This window comes from Pithys albifrons, chromosome 13, assembly GCF_047495875.1.
Source record: "Pithys albifrons albifrons isolate INPA30051 chromosome 13, PitAlb_v1, whole genome shotgun sequence".
Lineage (NCBI taxonomy): Eukaryota > Metazoa > Chordata > Aves > Passeriformes > Thamnophilidae > Pithys > Pithys albifrons.
The window spans coordinates 14,761,323-14,783,195 of NC_092470.1; the positions used below are offsets into that span (position 1 = coordinate 14,761,323).

Below are 21,873 nucleotides of genomic sequence, written 5' to 3' on the forward strand. Positions count from 1 at the left end.
TATTCTGTTATGCCTTACAGATATTTGCGTGTGCCATTAGAAAGCATTCTGTGCAGGTTACTGCCTCTCCAAATGGCACCAACATACATTCTAACAATTCTTGGAAGTTTTATCCCATCAAGCTTCATTAAGGCTTGAAAGACAGCTAGAAATTATTTAATTTTCTAAGGTCCTGCTCTACTTTCAGTATTTCACCGTTAGCAATTAAGAACTTTATAAATATCAAAGCTGATCTGCCCACCCCTAAGGATCCCAAGGACATGGAAGCTGCCTGATCTCTGGTAGTAACCCGTGTTGTAGGATCAAAATTATAATTAATCAAGCTAAACTGATATAATTAAAAAAAGTACCAATATGTTCACCAAATAAGCTCCAGAGGTTGAGTACTCAAAGCTAACCCTTATTTCAAAACCATCCAACAAAAGGTAGGAATAACAATGCACATAATTAAAAAGCAGGCTGTTGGTTTTGGTGGAAAAATGTTTTTCAGTTTTGTATAATATAGATAGACTGACAAAGCTGACTTTCAGAAGTTGCAGCTAGAAGAGTTCAGCTGTTTCTAGCAATACATTTGGCAGGAGAAACATAAGCTGTGGAAATTTGGTGTAGGGAAAGGTTTTGGGGGTTTGCTTTTTTCTAAAAAGCAAAAAATAAACAAACTTCTTACTAAAAAGTTTATTGGTAATCTTTATTGAACCCGTTTCAAAGCAGACTTACAACTTAACAGCAAAAGTTTCCTTGTTATCAGATATATTATTTGCTGTTCCTGTGAAAAAACCACTAAACACATTTGGTGTAGTTACAAGCCTCCAAAAGCTCTCAGTATACATATGCTTAGAAAAAACTAAGTTTGACAGCAGGTTCTTTGAAGATCCCATCTGTGCTGAGCGTACTCCACTGATGGGCCAAGGAAACAGGAGAAGGCAGAAGGAGACATGTGCCAGGCTCAGAAAATAAAAGGAAAGGAGAAAGCAATTATCTGTCTTAAAATGATCCTTTTGTGAGCATTCGCTATCTCAGGCTGTTGTCACAAGTCAACCAGACAGATTTACTTTAGTGCAAAGCGTTATCTGTCAGGGCATCACAGTGATGCCAGGATAGGTTTGTCCTGTTCTATCAGGCAACCTCAGAGCTCAGGCTCTGCTCGCTGCATGAACTGAAGGTCCCCAACTGACAGCCTTGGGAGAGGTAATAGGACAGAAAACAAAACTAAAGGCCTCAGCTGAGCACCCTGGTAAACAAATGTTGAATCAACAAGTTACATTCCTTTGTTCTTATGTCCCAAAGCCACCCTTCAGTTTCCAAATGCTTTACAAATCAGTAATCAATTAAAGCAAAACAGGAAGGTAAAACACCATCCCAAAAAATATAGACAGCATTAAAGAGCTGTTTAGTTATCTGTCAGACAAAGCAAAGGCTGTGTCAGAGCTGAAAATAGAGGTGAAATTTCTCATTTCACAGTCAAACAAGGAATAAACACTAATTTTTCTCCTTAACTATATTCTGCACAGTTCTGCTCAATATATACATTACAGCACAATTTAGTTACATCTTGCAGGGATATACTCAGATTTGGAAACAATCCCCCCTCAATACCTCCACACTTCCATGCCTTCCTCTTAAGCAGTTGGTGGGCACTAGAGGAGTGAACTGCACTCTCAGCTCAAAGAGCTCACACAGAGCAATCATCTTCTGGTCCCGTAAAGCAACTGGGACTCTGTTTCTCAATAGCCACTTAGTAGGCTTTTACCATTCTTACACCTCACCTTACTGGGGGGGTTAGTACTTCTGGATCCATGTGTATCCATAAACGCCTTGGGTACTCACAGATTGCAAAGGATTCCTTTAGCTCCTACAAAACTACTGGCCTTTCTTTTACCATCACTCTCCCCCCCAAAAAAAAATTAGAGTACACACTTTCTGTTCTGCTCCAGCTAATTGTATATTACCATCTACCTTAATAATGTTTTAAAATAATAACAAACAAAAAATAGCTCTCACAAAGATCTCAGCTAAATTCTGCCTTTTCCAAACATTTTCTCCCATCATCATGATTTAGTGCTGTTTTGCAGGCTCATTGCTGAGATAAACTTACAGGGCTGTGCAGTTATAGCTGGGAATGAGGCTCCTGAGGACTTCTAATGGACAACAGCTGTAAATAGTGCAGAACAAAATAAAATGTGCTCTCTTTTGCAATTGATGAATATAGCCTTAACAACTCCTACCTCTTCTGTATATTGAGAGAGCTCAGCATCTCAATTGAGAAGTTCTTTCTTCAGTCAAAATAAGATAAAAAAAAAAAACTAAGCAAGGGTTTTCTCATGTCAGAAATCCAGAATAGTTTGCCATAATTCTAATTCCAGTAACATGAGACTGGCAGAGATCTGAGTTTTACTTTTCCTCTCAAGGCTCAAAGTCAAGCTCGTCTTACTTATACTCATTGCTGGGAAAGCTTCAGGAATGTCCAGATCTTAAAAGCCAGCAAACAGGAGGGCAGGTGAAGAGACAAGAGATCACCTACACTGTTTCCCTGTGGGTGCCAATGGAGGACCCAATAGTGTGCAGGACCAGCCAAGAAAATCTCTCTTTTCTAGTTAAAGCTTCATTTAAAAGATCCCCTCCTGCCAAGCACATCCTCAGCTCTGACATCCCACCCACAAGGGAGTCATAACCAAGGTATGTACAAGCAAGGAAACCACAGAGCTTGTTAACTGCTTGTTCCTTCACAGGAGCCATCACAGCCAAATCCCACATCCAAACACTGCTCCCCCAGAGTGCTCCCAGCACGAAAACTAATGAAGCAGCAAATAGAGCAAAGAGCTGATGACATGGCCATAAAACTTGTTACCCTTCAAACACCTGGAAAACAGCAGGAGTCGCCCAAACCTATCCAGCATATCCAGATACTTGTCTGCCTTGGAATTATTATGCTAACTGCAATTAGCATTAGAGCTCATGAAAGTATTGAACAAAGCACTGGCCAGCAACACTCCACACTCAGCTGATATCGCCAGCCAAGACCTCTCCACTCAGTTCACCTGCTCCACTTCTTTCCTGACTTCCAACAACCCCACAACTGCAGTCCTGGCCAGATCACTTCAGCAAGTACTACCCAGTACAGCTTACTGGCTTATACTCGTGCCCAGTTGCCCTTCTCTCTGTGCTGTTTCAGAGCCGCTTGTACTATTTCCCTGCTAACCTACCTTCAGAACACACAGCCTTAGGTCCTCTGATTTATCTCCTTTCACGACCAAAACTGAGCTTAAGTCTTCAAAATCCTCAGGCCAACACTTACGCAGCTCCCCACCAAGTTCTCAAGCAGCTGCCAGAAGGCTCAGTTTAGCCATTTATCACTGCAAAGCCCACATGACACATAACCTTCTCTGGGAATGTAAATAATAAAAAGGGAAAATAGAGGAACCTTTTCATGCTACATAAAGCCTTATCCAACAAATCATGTCTCCTTACACTGTGTTACATTTTGACATGTCCAGAATATAACAAGGCACCAACAATACCCAAGGTGCGAGATTAAAGTACCACTGATTCCTCTTGCAAAACTTCAAGCAAAGAACCTTTGAATAATAATTTCACTAATGTATCACCTAATTCCCATCTCTCCTTCTCTTCACTCATTTTTGACTAGGGATATATGCATGAAAATAAGAACTCTGTTCTTCCAGTTCTGCTAACTTGCTGTTTAATCTCCTGCCTCTAAGGATCCTCCCCTAGTTATGATATCACCAAGGATAACTAAGAGGTGACTTTCATGCCACTAATCGTGACATCAGTTGCAGAAAGAGAAGCCTGAAATAAAGGAACAAAATTCCATTAACACAGCAGTGTCCCTCATCAAGAGGAGCACAGAAAGGAAAAGAAATGCAGTTCCAGATGCCCTGACCTGAGCTGCTGTTCTAAATTATTTCAAGCTGAGATTTGAGCCATGCCATTTGTAAAGGCACAGGGAATTGAAACAACACAGGACTATGATTTTTTAAGAGTCAAAGTATATTATGTACACAGCATGAGAAAAATTCAACCTAGATCCAGGTCTTGACTGAGTTTTTTTCTGGCTGTGCCTCTGCATACCTCTCTTCCCTTTACACAAGCTCAGGACCATTAAAACGTGGGCTTTTTTTTTCTTCTTTATACCTAAATACAGCATCACTACCATGAGTGTAATGCAAATCAAAGGATCAAGTTTACCTCAGTATATAGTAGACAGAAACTAAGAAAGCTAAACTCTTCCTGCTAACTTAATTACCTGTGGCCACTACAGGGTATTCTGCAAGTAAATGATGGGTAGGACAATCACATGGCTCCTCCATGTCACAGCTGCATCCCGTCCTGGATACATCTGATATGCCCAAGGCTACATAGTTATGCAAAGCCAGAGAGGAGACAGGATCTGGTGCGAATATATTAAAGTATGGTATGAATATATTAAAGTATGTTTGTAAAAAGCATCAAATACTCAGATCACAGAAAACATGATACTGATCTCAGGCAGAATCTGTGTCAGATACCTTTTTCCCCCTCCTAAAACTTTTCCAGTAGTTCTCAGTCTTGTAGTTGCCTTAAGACAAAATAGTTCTTTCCTCCCCATCTCTGCTCAGCCCCCGACCTATATTGGTCTCCTTGCTGACCCTGCTTTTGGCTAAATGCTCCAAAAGCAGACACATCTTAAGACAGAGGCAATATATGTACATAGTCTAGCAGGAGCAGCTGCTGTTTTCCAGAATTATCAATGAGCTAGTCCTTTCATAAATAACTCTATATTATATGTATTATTACTCTTACCTATGGCAAAGAAGTGAACATTAAAAATCATTTCAGCTACCTGCTCTCTACCTTCATAACTTGGTGGAGGAGTTTCAGCCTGCAAGTTGCTTGGCAACCTCCTTTTGTATATGTGTTTTATGAATTCATTCACCTTGAATCAAAGATGATCAGGGAGCTGAACATGGATACAGACTGCTCAGCCTGACTTCACCTTGATATCCTACTACTGCTAGGTTTTAACTCCAGGAAATTGGTAAGCAAGTTGTTAAGTTTGTTTTGGATGAGCTTCCAAAATCCCCAGCTCTAAAGGCAGAATGAACCACTGCCATTATTTTGCAGGACCATCTGTATGACTGAAAACAAAGGAAACTCACATGACCTAATTCCTGTTCCAATCAAAGTGTACCCCTTGGAGAAGATTGGGCAACAACAGAACCTGGTTTTCAGAACTTACACCTCTGGAAAACCTAGTATAACCTTTTGCAAATTATTTCAGTTTTTAACATCCCCATCACCAGCGTATGCACCTGCATTCATGTAGCTGAAATTTCCAACCACTGTATCACCCGTTGTTGGATACACCAACTCAACAATTACTAGCATATCCCATGTCATTCTGCACACCCTCTGAGCTGCTCAAATATCATCAAACCTCAAAACTGAAACCATGCAGGTACATTATTAGTCTGATAACAAGCAAGCTACCTTGCATTTACCTCCTCCCAGAGCAGTCACTAGCAGAGGAGTTCCTCTGCCTGGGTTTGTGTACCTCCCACATCTGTGCTCACTGCTGCTGTCCATCTACTCCCCTCAGGCAGACTCCAAGGGCATGAAACCAAGATGGGAGACAGCTGGTTAGGAATAAGTATTGCCAAGAAGGATCAGGGAACTATAGCAGATAAGTTAGTGATGCAAAGCAGTTGCTAAAATGGCAGCTCTCCTGGGACTTACTACCAGGCAAAGGCACAGCTAAGGCAAGGAACACTGTCACTTCATTCTGCTCAACCCAGTGAGCAAAACCAAATAGCTTCAGTGCTGTGCCTAGTCTTGCCCACTGTAGTTTTAAAATTTATTTGATAAAAACTGAAGAGGTCATTTAAAAACATAAAAGGTTCAAAAGTCTTAACTTGAGCAGAAAAATTGGAGAAAATGGGTTTTAGACACAGAAAAGAAAGATGAATAGAGAGGAAGAAGATAACCTTTAAATGACAAAAGACTGCTATAAAAAGGGACTACAATCAGTTGTCCTCACTGTCCACTGGGACTAGGTTGCATAAAAAGAAACACAAATTACTACCAGCTAAGCCAACCTGTAGTGACCTGACTGCCTTCACCTCTGTGCCAGCACATTTGCCCTGCCTCCTGCTAGGTCCTGGCTCAGGAAGTACTGAATCAAGCCACTCCACTAAACTGCCCTGAATAGCGTCAGCACAAAGCCTACAACCACATGAGTCATAATAGCTCCCCCTTTAGAAATTCAGTCCATGAGTTCTCCTACTCCTCTGGAATTAGCTCTGTGTTCTGAAAGCTGCGAGAACCAGTACTCCAGTCCACAAGGCACCTCAGCCATCTCCTGTGGTCTCTTTGATGCAAGATGTCTGCTTATTACTTAACATTATGAACTTTAAAACATGTTAACCATCAGCCACTAGTGACTAATCAGAAATATGTCATCATCCTATTGTGACATTATTTGGACTTCTTCCCATATACAGGTCAGAATTATTTATGAAAAGTTCTGTCTTGCCTGCTACATTAGTGACAGTCCTACCACTTTGCAATTGGGGTAATATAATTACTGGGTTTTCTTTTGTTAGTAATGATCTTCCAAACCCCTTCTATTATGCGTGACAGTATCAGTTCTCAGCTTCTGTGTATGTGCCCCTTGAAAAGCTGGAGAAGCAACCAGTAAGATCAGCTCCAACACATGATCTTGCTAGCTGATGTAGGGAGCTCCTGATTAGCTGTCAAAAAGCAAGCAAGGATCTATCATCCCCTACTTCTATAACACACACATTATGGCCTTAATTTGTTCTGAGGCAGCAGGCAGCTTCAGATACCCAAGTACTTTGTACTGCCATGGCCACACCACCAGTCTGTATGTTTTTCATTCAGTATGGGTAAATTGTAGACTTTCTTGCAGACATGCAAGACTTCTGAGACATGGCAAGTAGGGAGAAGTAGTATTTTCAGGTTAGGTGTATATATATAAATTTAATGTTCTGGGTTATAGGTGTAAATACGAATTTCACCTTCTGGGCTTTTTGTATGAAAATTACATTGACCTGAGAGAAGAACCAGTCCGCAGGTGCTCAGATGACTGGAAGACACTAGAACAGAGATCCATCAAAACAGACTGTGCAGTGTTCTCCTTTAGTAGAATTAGACAAGTGGCAGCATTGCCCAAAGCTGTCCCATGCCTAAAAGAAGGTGCAGGCAGGAGATAAGTGCAGCAGAGACCTGAGGGATAACTGCTGTAACAGGAAGAGTGCAGAGATCCGCAGAGCTGTAAAATCCATGGGCTGTTTTCTGAGAGAAGGATTTCATCTGAAATGAAATCAGGCAGGAGGAGCAAACTGAAAAAGCTTCCATTGTCATAAAAATATCTCCCTGGGTAATCCACAGTGATGGAAAAAGGAAACCCTGATAATTTATGTGACAGTTTAATGGGATTTTGGTGACATACGATACTTTAGAAAGAATTTGCCCAAATAGGACAGACAGGACTTTAATAAGGCTTCAGCTCCAAACCAGCAGTATTTTCACACCTTGCTTTTGCATTTCATTCTACATACCCACTACTCACTCACAGCTCATCTTTCTCATTCGCAAGGCACATTTCAACATTGAAAGAGCAACAACTGCACCTTCTGGTCAGATTCTCCACCAGAGACAGCTACAAGCATCTGATCCCTGGAGGGTTCAAGCTGCCTTTGCACCCACAGGGCAGAGCATTACTGAGCTGTGAACTCTGTAGCATGAGCTGCCCTCCAGACACATCCCCTGCTCTGTGGATGGCACTAATAGCTTCTGTGCAGAAATTAAGGGCAGCAGATGGACAGTCTGGAGCAGGAGTTACTCACAGAGGGGATGCCCCCAGAACACACTCCAGGAGGAAATAGCTTTCTCACAGTGAGTAATGCCTCAACCCATGTCTCCTCCCTACAAGAGACACAGCCTTTACCCCCCAGTGCAATACCCCAGGCCCTTCAGTACCATCGCTTCAAGAGCAGGCACAGCAGTGAGAAGAATCACTGAGAGTACTAAACTTGGGTGAATCCAGGGTTAATGGGATGAAACTCCACAAAGGAACACTTAGGCTGAATATCAGTGAGTTACACTAAAGAGTCTCCCCCGCAGAGAGGTAAAAGTTAACATTAAAACCACATTGCCCAGAGCACAAGAAGTCACTCTGCACACAACAATCTTGCAGTAGCTGGGGAGGGACAGCAATAACCCAACAGGCATTTGTTTTCTTCACTAACTTCAATGGATCTAGTTGAGAAGCCTTTATTTTGCTGGGAAATATCCTCCCTGGAATTCAGGCAGGAGAACAATGGTAAAAAGTTGTGTGAAGACCTCAGTGTTTTGTCTAGTCCTTCTGTGACTGCAGCAGGCTAAGATCAACTTAAAACTTGCACTAGGGCCTCTTAGCCCTAAAATAGGCACAGAAAATGGAGTGCCTGTCAGCATTTCTTTCACCATTGGAAATAATAGCCAAATTTAACACAAAACCAAGTTATCTATTGTATAGTACTTCATGCTGCTCTGCTCTACAAAAGACAATCTATAGTTTGTAACAAAAACTCTTTGCTATCTATACAGAATCGATTTAAAACACACCTAGTACTACCTGCAGCATTATTCTTAAATATATGTTTTGCCTTTAAAAGGCACAGATCCAACTCTGCCTCTGACTTGAGATCTTCCTCAGGGAATGACTTGAAAGAAATAAAATATATATTAAAAGGAAGTGCAATCAGAGCCTCTCATTGTCAAAAGTACAAAGTATCAATTTTTGTTAAGATAGAAAGCATCACAGATTGCCTCTGATGGGAAAAATTAAATTGTTGGTCTTCACTTGATTTGATATTCATCACTCCATTGCTCCAGAAATATCCTAGAAGGGAATGTTTCTTAAAAATATTATTCTGTATTTCTCCTGCAGTAAAAAAACCTATAGGGGTTTTAAATTGTGTGGGGTTTTACATACAAAAAACCTCAGAGAAAAAGGAAAGTAAACGGAGTCTCCAAAAACATCTTCTAACATTTCACTACATCATCAACTTCACAGTAAAGGACCTCATTTGTGGCATCACTACATTGACTTTTATATCACTGCTGTCCAAGTCTATCTTGAATCTTAGAATTACATTGCACAGACTTGATCCCAAAGGAAATTCTTGCTTTCACAAACAAGAGATAGATAAGGTAAAACTATCTCCAAAATTTGAACAGTGAATCTTTTCTTCATGGTAAGGTCTTAGAAGAATTCCCAACCATTTGAGCAAGAAAGCACAAATAAGAGGTCAACATAAAATGTCTTTCAATCAGATCATCATGAGAGGAAAACTGATGTTGGCCCAAACATCTTGCACCATGACATAAGCAGCACCATCTTTCATTTTCTAGACTACATGGCATATTATGTGACAGACCATAAGCAGAACATACATTTCCCAAGGAATAACAGAGATGAACCTTGAAGTTCATAACCAAGTTCATACCACATTCTTTTCAAGTGGTTCTACTATGGAAACACCATAAGGATGAAGAAGGAATCAGGATCATATAGCATAATCAGAATCCCAGAATACTTGACAAAATTGGGGAGAACAAAATCTGCCCCTGCATAAAATACGTAACATGCAGAAATTCCAAACAGTATGTGATAAGACACTAAGCAGTCACTGTCTCAGGTCAGTAAGTTCTTTCCTTCAGATGATAGGGAAATGATGTCTAATGGATGATGTCTTTCTACATCAATCACTACAGGGAGCAGAATGTCAAGCTAGGAAGACTAGTCTGTTTGAGGAAATAAGATGGTAGGGAGGCTAGGGAGAGGAAAATGTTGTGGGGTTTTTTATCCCCACAAGTTGCTACAAAGCACAGGAAGATACTCATGACTAACAGATTCAGGCTGCCAAACAGTCCCTGCAGTCCCAGAAGGAAAAGGGAACATGTGATGTCCTTCCTCGGCACTCCATGTATCACTGCAAAAGTACACGTTTTCACACAAGAATTTTGTTCTTCATTTCATAATTTCCTATATGCTATTTACATTATTAAAAAAAATCAGAAGGTTCTTTTAGGCAAATAATTTAACAGCATGAATCATGGCTCCTAATCAGTTTGAATTTCTAATGTGTAGTGGACAGACTAACTTCATGAAGCTGATACTGTGATATGTTTCCTCAATCCCAATGCCTTCATGAATTTTCACCCCAACACTTCCCCCATAGAACTTTAAACTTTTTCAACTGCCCCTGCCACAGACCCCTTTGGTTGAAGCTTAGCCACTCCATACAGCCTGTTCAATCCACAGCACAAGCTCCTTTCTTACTTGCCATAAGAAACACTTGTATTGAAACCATTATATTCCAGAGCATTCACTGCTGCTTCATCTCCTGCTCTGTAAACCCTGAGTGCTTTTAAAAGAATCACTTATTTATATAAAAGAAAATCCCTGTAAATCATGGTCATGACAGGCTAATGGCTAGCACTGCAAAGATGATTTATCTTCCTGCTGTATCTAACAAAGCTTCTTATGCTAATACCTTGTTTTCAAAATATGAAGAGACTTCTAACTGATGTTTTCTAACTATAAGAATATACAGCTAATGAAAAATGCCTTACATCAAAAAATAACCTTCACCTGCCATCTAACATCCACATCAACTCTCAGAATCAAAAGATCTTGCATTATTTTTTTTCTTCTGTATTATTTAGTGTGCTTCCCTCATGGAAGAAGAAACCACCTATTCAGTCTCACTGCCTGTTTATAATCCAAATTCATTCTAGAGTTTGCATGCATTAACTGCATGCTTTAATTTGGTATATTTTATTTGATTTCATTCTACTAAATCACATTTGAGGCAGGTTTTATGGCCTCATGGGGAGCCCTGCCCTTTGTGCAAACAGCAATTATTTTGTCTGGGCTGAGCCTAATTTCATGTTACATCTTGATGGGCTGACAAACAAGGTCATGGTGTCTGTGTGGCAAATGATGTCCCAACTGGTGGGAGAGACTCTTGACAAGCTGGAAGGTGGATCCTGGAAGTGTATTGATTAAAAGGGTATGATCTGGGCTACGAAATTAAGGAGCCAACCCAAAAATTATGAGCAGAAATGTTGTTTCAAGTGTATCTACAGACATTCTGCATAGCTTGCAGGGCCATCACCTAAGCCAGCACAGATACTATAAGCATCTCGCTAGATGTTTATTGCTCATTCATGGTTAGTAAGGGCTAAAACTGGGAAGAATAGGGATAGTGGGGGCACCGCAGCCTCCACAGCCTTCGGAGTCCTTCATGTCTCTCTTGCTTAGTTTTTTGCTCTCTGGCCAGAAGCACAATTCCCATGTGTCAAGCTTTGCCTCATGGTGACCCTTGAGCCTTTGTTTTTGCGCCCTTTCAAAATGCTTGACAAAACTGTCACAGAAGGAGCTTGGCATCTGGAAGCTGTGACAGACACGATATGACCTGATTCATAAAACACAGCTAAACAGCTTGGGCTGCCAGAGGCCAGGATTTACAGGACTGTGCTTAAGAATGGCCTGCTCTGCTAAGTGCACTTTCCTACTCCACAGCAATACAAATTCCCAAGCTCTGTGAGGGTGACCTGCAACACTATGAAGCAACAAAGCAGCCAAGACACTAATCCTTCTGAAGCCTCCCCTGTCCAGTGCTAGTCAGGATGGGGAAAGAAGAATCTCTGCTCTGCCTACAGGACTAGGGAGCGCTGGGGAAAAAAAAAAAAAAAAGAAAAAACCAAACCACTATCTTTTTTTTTTTCATAAAATCCCCAGCACAGCAAGCACAAAGGAAAAAAACTCAAGTCTCAATTAGATTTTGCTATGTTATCCATTACAGTCTCATTTTTACAACAAAAGTGTCTCTGCATTTCTATTTCCAGCAGGCACAACCTGACCAGCAAGGAATTTAAGGACTTCCTGCTCTCATATGCATCTACCTATTTTCTTCATCTCTACTTCAATCACTAGTTAGAGCCTTCTGTAAGGTGCTCATCAGGGGACCTAAACATCCTTTGGGAGACCTGTCAAAGCCATCCTGATGCCAGTGATAATAAATTCCAGAACACTCATCTTCTCTTGAAACACTTCATAGACTGAAGATTACATGTTTCAAGTGTGTTCCAAGTTATGAAAGCAGGGATCTACAGAAAAATCAAGTTGCCCAAGGATAAAATAAAAATCAGAGCTGGAAGCTCCACATCTGTCTCTCAAGCTCCAGGCAAAGAATTCTGTGTCATTCACCATAGAAGTAAACTTCTACATAATCCAGTATTTCAAATCACTTCCTCCTCTTTTCATCAGCCATGAAAATGAACTGCAATGGGCACTTAGACATAAACGATAGAACCTTCTCTTAATTATGTTATTTGCCCTATACCAAAATTAGCTGCCACTTTCATTCTGAACCTATCCAACCTTCCCCAAATTACCAAATATACACACGCATTTCCAGAGTGTTATGATATTCCTTTATCCACCTCTTATGTAATGTTTTCAGACTTGGATAAAAAGTAAAAGATTATATGAAAGTAGTAAGGGAAGAATGAGGAAATAGAATTGGATGTTGAAGAAGGTCTTTCTGGTTTTCTTAAAAAAAAAAACAAACAACCAACAAATAAAAATCTATAACATTTGTGAAACTCAAAAGAAAACTCCATCATGTCTTTTAATTTTTCCCCAAGTTATTCACAAGTTCTCCATTATCTGCAGGCAAAGACACATCCAACCCCATCCTGACTTCTTCATTTACTCATACTTATCACCTCTGCCTGTATCATGTTTTAATAAAAATTTCAACCTGATTTTTTTAAACCTCATTATTTCTGATGCCAAAGGGGTTTTTGTTCTGATTTTCACATTTTGTAGATTTTAGGAACACAGTAGTTGTAGATTTTTAGAGGGTTAATATTTCTAACAGTTTAAGTTTAATGCCTTTCTATCACTACCCCTGTCCCAGAACAGGGAGCTTAAATTCCTTTAGTTAATTAATCTTGTTTAGACTCCTTTCCAAGGTAGAGCTGAAGGATATCAGAAGGCCTACAGAATGAAACATAAACACAGATCAGAGTGACCCAAAAGCCAGAACTGGATGAACTCCAAGGGACCTTTGTGTGTCTGAGGAAGAGAAGTTGATGAAGACAGAGGGTCTTGACGACCCCAGACCCAATTCCAGGGGGTTGGACAGGGGTGGAACTGGGGCTGGACTGAGAAATGTGTAAAGCAATGATTGGAGGGATCTTATTATAAAAGCCATAGAAACAAGAACTGAGGCACATACATGTCATCATGTATTCCTGTGGGCTGTAGGCCCTGTGTTATTAAAGGACCTTTACTTTTTATCTTACCCTACACTAACGTGGCTCAAAGTTCTGCTTTTGGGGGGAAGGGTCATTCACGGCATCATTTCAAAGACACAGAAGTAACATCCAGACTAAGGCAGAAAAATCTTCCGAACAGTTATTTAAATAAATTCAATGAAGAAAGAAGAATAAAAGTTTATAAAAAGAATTGCAAAGTGGCAAGGAAAATTACTCTCCCCCCCAGCTAAATAGCACAACAATTGCAATGGATAGAGCAAATTAAACTCTAAATGCACTGGTGATTTATGCCATTTTCTGAGTTTTACAGTCACATAATAAATGCCATGAAATTATATAGAAGTCCAAGTTTAGCTCTCTGGGACCACTAGTGCACGTTGCAGTAGCTACCATGTCACTCGTCAACTCATTGATCTTATCAGCACATTTGCAGTCTGAGCATAGCAGCTGTCTCTGCTTGTTTTTAAGCAATTTCTATTTCTGCATTAGAAACAGGTGGGCAAGCTCAGAGAGCTAACAAGTTTTTCTTTGATGTAGAGATGGACTAATCCTCTCATTAACAGCATGGCCTTTTAAAAACCATTATGGGATATTTTTAGTCCCATTTCATTTTGGTATTTCTGTACAATTGCAGTCCATTAATTACAAATACTTGTTTCTAGAATCTGTCAGTTAGCAGCAACAAGAAGTATCAAGCCTGTGGTGTCTGCCAACTACTAGTTTCCATGTATTGCTGCACTTACTTTCCTGGTGTAAGACTGGCAATATCAGTCACACAAGGATGGATCTTGTTCTTCAATTAGAGAAATTAAATTCAGTTGAACAGGTCAGGCAGAAATCTGCATAGATCCTCCCAGTAAAAACAGCTTACAGGTGGAAATCAGAAATAACAGGTGTTCATAATTACAGATACAAAACCAGGAGAAAAACAAATGCACAGAGTGTATTGCAAATATGCCTCCTTGCTCAGTAATACTCTTGGATAGATTAATATTAGGATCAGCACATAGAAATATCATTTGATTAGGATCAGCACACAGAAATAGTGTTTGCTATATTTCACATGAGTGTAGAACCCCTCAAATGGATGAGGGCAGAGTAGCTGAACAAACTATCTGCTTGCAGCTCTGTCAAACATGCAGTAAAGCTGTTCCATACAATCCAAACAGCTCCAAGCATTTGTAATACATGGCTAGCTAGGTCAGTCTTTATCAGACAAAAGCGCATAGCTTGGAACATTAAATCCAGAAATTGGATTGTTGTTTTCCAGAAAGTTCTGAAAGCCTTGAGGTAGCAGCTGAATGACTTTTTTGTTTTGAAGTCTAATGTAGTAGACAGTCTCTCCAAACCAGTCAGACAAGATTTAAAAGCACCAAGAAACTTCCCAATTTAGAAGGATAAAGGTGAAAACAATGTGAAAGATATAATGCCACCCACACTGTTTCCCAAGTCTGTTAGTTCTGCATGTTGAGAAAGGGTTTGCCTGTGCAAACAAAAGCTGATTGTTAGACTGAAAAATTCAGGAGTCACAGGATCACAGGAAAACACCACAGGGCAGCAGAGTTCCCTGCCAGCAGAATGCACACTGGGTTCTCTCACAGCCTAGCAATTCTTTAACACCACCTGTGAAAGAATTAAACAGCCCCTAAACTGAAGTCCCAAACTAAAAGCAATGGTTTGCCAGAAGAGTGGCAGATCTCACTTTTTGTCCACTCTGCCCAATCTTCTTATTCAAAATAGTTTGTTCCCATGAGATCATCAGGCACCAGAAAGCAGTATGTATCACACTCAATCTGTATATCAGCACAGCCTTTCTGGAACAGAATGGAAAAGATATTGAACAAGAGGCAAAAACTACTCTCTCTGATAGTGAGAGTGATTGTTTGGGTCTGCCAGCAGCTGGTACACGTGCTACACTCCCTGGACTTTCCAGCTACAGATTACTCTTTCACACAGCCAATCTGTCAACTATCTTACCCCCAGCTCCCTGATCACAGCTTGACTAGTAGTTATCAGTGAGGAGGTACAACCAAACAGAAAGGAGAACAACTGGTCACTGGGACAGCCCAGGAGCTCATCCCCTCTTCTCAGAGTAATACTCCTTAATCACTTTACCAAGAGTGGAAAATTAAAAAACCAAAACCAACCGAACAAAAAAACCCCAACCCCAAACAAAAAAAAACATTCAAGCAACACCTCTATTGTTATAAAATCCAATTTCTTACCTTAAAGAAGGTTTTGACATGAGGAACTTCCTGCTGAATTTATATACCAAAGGCAAGAGTGACCCACAGACTGCCACAGCATCAGCTCTACTGACAGAAGCAACTAGTTTAACACAGGTGTCAAAGGCCAAACCCAACTAACTTGTAGTCAACCCACTTTACATATCGTCAGGTGCTCCAGACTTTATAATTTGTGAAAAACAACCACCTGTGCAGTAAAACACATGACCAATTGGGCAATATCATGACCAGCTGAAGGAATCCCTTCCTCACCTCGGTTTTTACCTCAGAGCACAAACATTGACTCTTCACCCCTTAGTAAGTACACTGCTCCTAACAATAGTCAATCTCCAGAGACAATGTGACCCTAAAATTACAGCCTCCCTCACACAGCCCATCTCCATCACATTGAGAATAGATTTAATTCAATTCAAATGCTTCTCTGGCTAATTTAAACAGTACCACAGTGACCTTTTAGTGTATGCCTCACAGGACTGTGTGTGACTGGAATTTATGGTCAGGCATGGGAAATGTGCAGCTCACTGAAATACAGGGGGGTTATTTCCATGCCATAATTTGAAGTTGATAATAGAAACCTAGTAGCAGTTCAATGCTTGTTCACCATTTGAGGGAGTAAAAGCTGCCTGGAGGCTCTGCTGGGCCTTTATTAGAAAAAATACCTTTACCAGAAAAAAATTGGCCATTCGAAGCACAGCATCTGCAGGTTTCTCATGAATTTTCACCTATGGGACAAAAGATGAATTTTTTTCCTGCCTTTCTGTTAAGGCAAGGATTTGAGCAACCTATCACTCCTTTGGAAACCTGTAGCTCCACTGCAATGAGGACAGGCATGTTCCAAGCAGCTGGCTATAAATTTCCAAAGTAATAATAATTAATACTTACAACCAAACCATTTGTATTTTCATTGATAGTTTTCAATGCATTATAGAAAAAATACAAGTAGTACCAAGCTCCTGAGAGAAGGCACTTCTGAGGCGCTTGACAAACCGATCATGAATTAAAATAATTATCACTAAGATATGCTAGTTTAGATTTTCACAATGTTTAATTCATTAGTATGTCAGAAAAGGCTCTTATGTTCTAAAAGTCTGGAGCATAGCCAGTGCTAAGCACTAGTGAGGGAATCACAGTATATCTTGAGTTGGAAGGGACCCACAAAGATCATCAGGTCCAACTCCTGATATTCTAGCCCAAGTCCATACCAAGCAAGAAGATACTGCTAATTTGTGTTTGAAAAAATGCCGCTGTTAATCAGATCATTTCTTCTCTGGAAAGGACATGCAAAGGTTTCAAGTCTCTTGGGAGACAAATAAGATTTATAATCCAAAGAAGGAAAGGCAGCAAACAAGAACTGTAAAAAGAGCAGGAAATCCTGCAGCACTATCCCCTAAGAGGGGGGCCTAGAACAAGTCTCCACATTAAAGGAAGTTTATTTCTTTTTTTAAAAATGCAGAAAATTACAGCTGAATGAAGAACACTACAAGTGATCTCACTTCTGGTGGTTCTGCCATCATGTTCCGTAAGGCAAAGAGTGGGACACTTGCTCAGTGTTTTTTGTCCATTCCTTGCTGCCTTGACTACTGGGATTCAATATATTAATATGCATTCTGCCAAGCTCACAGAAGGCTGACCACAGTGTCAAAGCTGTGCCAGCACAGTCAGTTACACCAAACCCTGGGATTCGAAGAGCATTTGATACATCATGAAAAATCCTGGCCTCAGTCTGCAGACAACCCTTTGTCTGTCTCACAAATTTAATTTTCTATTCAACCAGCTTCCACCTTTATAGCAGCAGGCTTGATACTCAAACAGGAGCATAGTTTTGCAGATATTTGTCTGCTCTTTTTGCAGTGGGCTGCCACACTGTTGTGACTCGGATGTCAAAAAGGACAAGTAGACGAGATGTTTGAAACTGAAAGACAATCTTGAAAAATGTTGAGCACACACTATCAGTGTTGCATATCTGGAAATCGTTGCTTTGGCTTCAGATGCTTTATAAACTGTCTATTCAAGTGGAAAAAAATGTATTTTCTATTCTGTAATTATTTAGCACTGTAGAACACATGACAATTTTATTCAGTCTTTCTTCAGTGGCATTAAAACAGAATCACAGTTTTCACAACAGCTGACTCTTCCTGTCACCAAAACCAAAGTGTTTGGTACAAAGCAAAAGAGGAACCAGCACCTCTGCCTGGCAGCCCTGCAAATTAGAAGCAATCTTCAAGAGAATACACAGATACAAACCTCACTACTGCAGATGCAAGGGTAAAGAAAAAAAAGTTTTTCTCCAGTGTTTTGTAATAATTTCATTGAATTTCTATACCCACTAAAATCTGTTCACTTTTAACTATAATCAGAAGAAATAGAGAAATGATGAAAAAAAAGCAGAACAAGTACTGTAAATATGTTAAGAAATGTAATGCTAATGGACTCTTTCTGTATAAGATTGCAATTTGGGCCATCTTAAGTACATAGATAGCTAGAAGAGCACTCCGTGTGAGACAACATCCTCTGCTCACACTCAGTCAAAATGCCATCTAATGGGCAGCCACCTGAGGAACAGAGGTTTTCTTCTGCTCTTTCTGTCCTGAGACTGCCATCAACAGTAGCAATGGTTCATTCTTCTTGTATGACACTTGCACTGTGGAAATACCAGTGTAAAAGCCCATCGGACCGTTCCAAAGCAACCAGCCCACATACAGACAGACAAGGGGAACTGGATTGTTCCATATTTGGCAGACAAACATGGCCTCAGGGTTCAGCAGCATTGGCTATACTGTGAACATCTGTGCTGGAGAGGGCATCTCATGCAATAACACCAGAACAAACAGATGTACTTGCTGTTGGGAATTGTTTCCAACCAGCACAGTGCTGGGTTAGCACTCCAGCTTAATCACTACAGGCAGTTCTTATGCCTGCTGGAAAGATCATTACCAATCAAAGCAGGTCATTCTACCTCCCTATTTCGACATTATTAGAGGAGAGCTTCCTTTAAAGTGTGCAGTTTCCTTTGGGGCAGACTAACTCCAATAAGGTGTTGATCTAATTTGATCCCTGTTTCACTAGGAGATATGTCATCTCTAGATTTGAAAAAGTTATTCAAGAGAAGAGAGCTTGAGCCTTTCATAATTAACATGCAACACTGGTTGCTACGCAGGGAGCAGGCACAGTTATAATAACTTGGAGTCAATAATTCATAAACTATAATGCATTATTAATCAATTATTGAGGCCTGAATTACATTTAATAAGATTAAGCTGATTGGAGCACTAAGCTGTTTGAGTCATATTGATTTAATCAATGTGCTTAATTAAACTGTGTACATTTTCCACATGATCATTATTTCCCAGTATCCTGCATAAGTGGCCCCTGCAATTCACATCCTCTGCTGTTCTTTGCTCAGGAATTGCTCTTTGCTGCTATTTATATTTAAAGGTAAAGGGTTTGTTTCTTTCTAAGAAAATATCAGAGCTGCAAAACAATCACTGAAAGAGAGTATACAAGCAAACTGAGAAATGTTGGAATTTTTCCCCAGCAGTTATGTTTTTTTGATTCCATAGGCTTAAGATGGGAGCAAGCAAAGAACTCATTAGTCTCACTTTATCCTTCATTTTAGTTCCAGTATCATCTGCAGATTCAAAGGACACAAGCATTCTGCCATATCTACCCAAAAACATTACTCTGTCCCTCTTTAGAAACATGCATAGATTCAGACAAAAAAATGTGCTTCAAGTCTCCAAAAGACTACATTTAAGATAAGCAGATGTTATGATCTTTTTTGACTGTATACATAATGGTTTCCCCAACCATGAAAAGAGGACATTTGATGACAGAAGAGCAACTCAAAGTGACAGCTATTACAGGTGCAAATCCATTTGCTAGTGTCATTTATGTTTAATTTCCCTCGTCTCTGCTGATAATTAGCTGGGATATTTTGATTTGACTTTAAACCCCACAATTCAGCTCTGTGAGGTTACACACTGCTAAAAGGACACTCATCAGGTGTGTTGACTGGGGGAATGCTCAGGCCACACTGAATAATCAGGATTATTAATGGGGATGACAACAGTACAATCAGCCATGAAGAGAGCGTTGTAATTCCTTTCTTTCTGACACTACAAACATTATCTTGTCCCACTTTGCAGTGACAGTGGTCTCAGTGGATGCAGGATTAACGCCCATGGTGATATATGATGCTCATGTTCTTCAGCTGAGAATTCAGCAATTCTGGAGGTCATGAGCTGAAGAGGAGCACTGCTGTATCAACCCTACAGCCATTGAAATCTTCATTCTTGTAAGGAATTCCTTTGGGACTGTTTCAATTATTCCTCTGTAGTAGCACTAACCAGAATGACATGTACTCTACGTCACTTCAGAGATGTCCTGCTCCTTCCCTTCTCTAACTGAAGGTGAAAGTAAATCCACCCCAACTCGGGGCACAGCCAGGAAACACCTCCTGAAAAACACTCACATGTCAATGTAGAGTGTACACTGTCCTCTCTCCAATAATTTTGCATTTTGTGGTTTTAATTCCACCACTCTGTTATCATTAGCAATATATCAGTGTCCTTTACTTTCTTAACAAGAAGACAATTTTATCGTTGCCTGTGCATCAGTGTTTAGATGTTTTACTTACACTTCTTTGTAGAGTTACTCTGTCCATTTGCTCTGTCACTAACAACAGTATCCTACGGCTTGCAGGGTCTACTCAGCTGTCTGCCAGGGAGTTTAGTAGAGTTACACACTGCACATTTGCATGCATAAATAACACTGTGAATTAAGAATTTGCAAACTATTACTCAGTATACATACATGCTGCTAAGACTGTCTTCACCGGGCTGTATGTGTGACAAATCCAAGAAAATCAGAGCTCTTCAAACTTCTACTAATTCATGGAGCACAGAGTTGGCACCAAGAAGCTTTATTGTTCTCCCTGTTTCTGCATTCATTTGATAACGCTCTTAAAGATGTTGGGAATCGCTTTCTCTTCAAAAGTACCTTTAGGGTCTCATCAGGCAGTGTCTAAGGCCAGACCTAACAGAGCCAGAAATAAAGTCTCCCACACACAGTCAGAATGGGAAACCAATGGCTTTATCTTTATTACAAGACCATAGAGGATATTTCAGTTAGAATGGGTAGCAAAGACATCCCTACTAGCTGGATGCTCAATCTACACATGACAGCAGAAAGGGCAAGTTTAAAATAAAACCACAAAAACCAATGAGATAGATATTCTCAGTTTCTATTTGTACAAGTCTATGGATCTACAAAGCCCAGCAGGGACACTGACTAGCCCCAGATTTTTGTTGAAGCCTCCAGGTACCCACAGACACAGAGCAAGTTTGAATGGAGGTTGTGTTGTTTGTAACTGAGTGGTTGCATGACTGAGAGTCAAAGCATAGGAAGCCAAAAAGTTCCCAGCTCACTTCTTTCTTTCTTCATATCAGTTTCAGAACTGAGCATTTAATAAAAATTATTCAGTGCATCACCATCACAAAAAGGGCAGATAGAAAGAGAAGATGGAGAAAGGAGCCTAAAGTGAGTATCAAAGCCTCACACAAACAAGGCATAATGAAGGGAAGCAGCAGCCCATTTTTCTTCCCTTCAGCATGCAGTGCGTGTGCAGCGCCTGTGAGTGTGCATGGCTTGTGCTTCCTATTAACAAGGTGCACATTAATAAATTTAACTCAGACAAATTTAACCATCCTAGGGCCACATTAATCAAAAGCCTGACAAGAGCAATGTGAAAGAGTTGAGCAAGGGAAATAAAGCACAGCTGACAGAGGAAGGATGCCATGCCCTTACTGCCCCTGGGCCTCTCCCACTCCATCAGCACCTCCAGTACCACAATAACTCCTTCCCACTGCACTCCTACTGGGCTGATCCCACTGCCCTCTCAGTACTCCTCACCCACCCAATGCCTCTTCATCCATGATATTTACTACTCCTTGTGGTTTTAACTAGAGAAGGATTTACAGTACTTAAGTATGATCACATGCAAGAGCTACGAAGTCCTGATGAGATTTGTGTTTTACCTGTGCCACCTGCATTACTGAAAAGAAACTCTCAAGGTACAGATTACATGTACAATGGAGAAATAAATTTGATAGGAAATCAAAATTACTATAACTTCAGGAAAAATATGAATTGGTCAGAACCAGAAAGAAAGAACAAAGTCTATCAATTTGTATTTATTACCTATGTGCCTGGTTCCCCAGTGCTGGAGCTCCATGTCACTTCTCAAGCTGAAATGCACATACATGGAGACTGCACA

At 40.4% G+C, this 21,873-nt stretch overlaps 1 protein-coding gene across 1 annotated transcript in view; it reads right to left on the minus strand.

Moving 5' to 3' along the window:
* AGBL1 (AGBL carboxypeptidase 1) overlaps positions 1-21,873 on the minus strand; it is a 254,951-nt gene that overhangs the window by 165,459 nt on the left and 67,619 nt on the right. The window lies entirely within an intron of this gene.